At 40.1% G+C, this 3,617-nt stretch overlaps 1 protein-coding gene across 1 annotated transcript in view; it reads left to right on the top strand.

The window, feature by feature from the left end:
• The first annotated feature begins 1,120 nt into the window (after window positions 1-1,120).
• The window catches only part of lrrc3b (leucine rich repeat containing 3B), a 16,398-nt gene continuing 13,901 nt past the window's right edge, over window positions 1,121-3,617 (top strand). The window contains exon 1 of the mRNA XM_015404448.1: window positions 1,121-1,387. The gene's annotated coding sequence lies outside the window, so the exon portion shown is untranslated. The remainder of the gene's footprint in view (window positions 1,388-3,617) is intronic.

Raw genomic sequence — 3,617 nt, 5'->3', positions numbered from 1 at the left:
TCTGATATATAAACAACTACCTGTTAGATATACAGCTTCTGTTACGTGAGCATGTCAGAAAAAAATCCTTAAATCGACAAATGGACACTTCACAACACGCTGGAACACATTTGTGGCACAAATGGAACCCCATACAAAGCAGGCCTGACCAAGCCTTTGAATATTGAGATCTTCCTTCCACCAAACTTACCTTTCATCTCTTCCACGGTGTTGGAGATCCTGAAGTGTTTCCTGGTTCCTGATGTCAGTTTGATGTCTGAGAACCGCTTTGATTTCCTAATTAAAGATTCTTTCAATCTGTGTTTGCGACTGGCTTTAGAGTCTATGCAGATCCTTGGAATCATGACAAGGAGAGGCCACGCCTCCTTTCCAGAAAGTATACTGGGTGTTTGATTTAGGTTCAAATTTGATCCTTTAAGTTTGAGAAGTTTTAAGTTACATTACTTCAGGATTAGTATTGGATAACTTAATTAAAAATGACGTTATTTTGAGTGTTCATAATGAGGCCCTTGTCTTTTACTTGCCTTTATTTAATTAAATAGTTCAATTTGACAAGGAATAATCAATGGATCATTATTTATACCTAAAACTAATACGTTCAAAGTGATTTAATGAATTTAGAGTTAATCAGTAAAAAAATAAAAATAATAATTCTCGTTGTGATCACTGAGTCTGAGAGCGGCCATTTTTGCCCAAATATCATTTATTGAACAGGATGTAATAATTTAATGTTTAAAGGACTTTCAGGAGTTTTAATTCTGAATATGAGCGACTTTTCCTTTAATCGATGTCATTTCTTCAGCTGTTTCTGCTGACAGGTTTCTTTGGTGGAGCCTTTTGTTTCTGTTAATTTAGTTAGTTTTGAAATTTGTTGTGTGTAATTGGATGATTCATTTATTATTTGACAAGATTTGTCTGAAATAAATTCCTATTCCTTCATGTTTTTTGTTTTTAACTGTAGGAACAGTGATGGCAGTTCATAGACCTGCAGTTTTTCCATGGGTGGTGGGGGGTTGCCCTGGGCGGCGGTGATGCATGAACCGCCCCTGCTGATTGATCTCAGCCTCTGCAGAATCAATCTGGGCTTTAAGTTCCCTCTTCTTTGGGCTGAACTGGGTCTAACTGGGAGAAGGCGCTGGCTGCTCGGTGGTGAAGGGAAACCTGGAGATCAGGTCGTCTCTGTCACACGGTGCCAACCCCTCCCTGCCTGCCATTTACTCCGCTGCGGTGATTTATAGTGAGAGGAACGGAGTGAAACATGCAGACGCACCGAGGAGGAGGAGAGCAGCTGGAGGACCAGGCTTCCTGCAAAGCTGTGTGAGCTCCTTCCTGTGAAGAGCACCTTCCTCCCCCAGCAGCCGGGCGGCCGGGTGCAGGCTGCCAGCAGGTGAGCTCTGATGTCGCCTGTTGCTTCTGTTTGTCAGTGTGAGCCAGAGCCTGGCATGGCTGCTGTCTGCGGAGCATTCCAGCCTCTGGTTTGGGCGTTTCGTGCCCGATGCGTGATGGCAGCGCTGGGGAGCAGATTCCTTTTGCAAAAACAGGATTTAAATGTATCTGAGCATTGCAGCATTTTCACTCCTTCCAACTCAGCATCCAGCAGCGCCAGTTAAACCACATCCATCCTCCCGCCTCTCATGCAACTCAGACTCATCTTTTCCTCATTTTAATATCTTTAACTTCGCTCCTCAGCCTGAGCAGCATCCATCCGCTGGGATAGAAATATGTCAGGAAGAAGCTGTTCTGGGTTGGGATTTTATTCTACAAAGAAATTAGATTTAATATTTCTAAAAAAAAAAAAAAAAAAAGGATTTATGTTTATCTCGCTTTAGAGAGGATCTTGATAAACCTGTAATTTTTTAATGAATCTCGCCTCCATCAGAGAGGCTGAGTATCATCAGATGCATCGCATGCATGCGGCAGTTAAAGAGGCATTTGTTTTGTTTCGGCGCGCGCGCAGCTGCATGCTGCCTCTTCCTGCTGCAGCTGCATCCTGCTGGGCAGAGAAGCAGATTTCTATCTAAACCTGGAGGTTTGATCAGGAGCATCTCCGTCAGCAGACCTCCCTGCTGCTGCTGCTGCTGCTGCTGGATGAGGTGAAGCTGCATCACCTGATCTGCCTCTTTTCATTCATGTGTGCAGATCAGCATCAGAAGCTGCTTCTAGGTGCTGAAAATCATTCTGGTTTCATTAAGTTCTATTTGCCTAAAACCAAAAACAGGATGAAAACAATAATCCATCCGTTTTTGGTATTTACTCAATAATATTTAGTTACTTTAACAGAATTGTTTCATCTTAGCAGGGAAGGACATAAAACAATTGCAAAACTCTCCAACGATATTCATTTTTAGGGGTTTTCATAAAATAGAAATTATAATCAACACAAAACTATTCAATCCAAATTTATATATAGCTCCCAGAAATGCTAAGATATCAGATTAAAACAAACTTGAGTCAGAAATGAAAACTAATTAGTGGATTTGGTTATAATTCATATACAGCTTTAATATTTCTACAGACCTACAGTAAGAATATTAGTCTTTATTTTGATTTAAAAATGGCTGAAATAATCCAGCTGCTTTGAATAAAATCAGATTCCTTCTGCTAAATGTGTGATGATTCAGATTTTTTATCATGTTTTCTGAGACATCTGTGTTTAATAGTTGGTGAGAACAGCACTGATGACAGCAGTCTGCTGGTTTATGCTTTTATCTCAAGGTTTTTTTTTTACTTTCCAGCTTAAGATATTTAAAGAGATCAATTTTACGACCGTCCACCTGACATGATGAAGATGAAGATGAGCCGTATTTAAATCCAATTTTTCAAGTCAGTCATTAAAATATTAAAGAGGAAAGGAGATTAATAACAAATGAATTTGGTAGAAGCATATAAATGTGTGTTTATGCTTATATTAAGAAATATTATCACCTCTTGAATATTCTGCTAATATTATAAATGAATTATTGACCAGGTTATTTACTCATGTTTCCATCCTGTTCTCTAACGGGCATGTTACTCCACACTTTTAGCTTTCCACCTTAACTTGCAAATAAACTGAATAAAATAATCTGGTTCATTTCCAAACCGACCTGTCAAAGGAGAAATGAGTTGGATTGTGTCGGCAGCAGTTCGTCAGACAGGCTGAGGAGGCCTGACTGCTTATCCACAACCCTCCTGGCATTTTACCCCATAGTGGTTAGAGTGGTGCTCTGAGAGGGTTGCAAGTACCCCGTTTGATCCCCACTGCCTCCTGGGTCCCTGAGCAAGACCCTTAACCCCACACTGCTCCCCGGGAGCTGCACAATGGCAGCCCACTGCTCCCTAAGGGGATGGGTTAAATGCAGAGAGGGAATTTCTCCAGCATGAGTTCAATAAAGTTAAATTATTTTACTAAAATTATTTAAAATGTTAGAAACAGAATAGAAATCATGTAACGGCCATTTTCTAGCCTTCCTTAACAGTCAGTTATTATTAGAGGTAGAGGGGCCTCTATCCGCGTTCCTGTTGCTTTAAAGGAAAAGTCTGCTAATAATCAGATTCAAACTTCTGAAAGTTCTTTAAATCTGAAATGATTCCATCCTGTTCAATAAATGATCAGTGTTTTTAATTCAGAGTAATTT

This window comes from Cyprinodon variegatus, unplaced genomic scaffold (genome assembly GCF_000732505.1).
Source record: "Cyprinodon variegatus isolate N-32 unplaced genomic scaffold, C_variegatus-1.0 Scaffold1750, whole genome shotgun sequence".
Lineage (NCBI taxonomy): Eukaryota > Metazoa > Chordata > Actinopteri > Cyprinodontiformes > Cyprinodontidae > Cyprinodon > Cyprinodon variegatus.
This window is presented reverse-complemented; position numbering and strand designations above follow the sequence as displayed.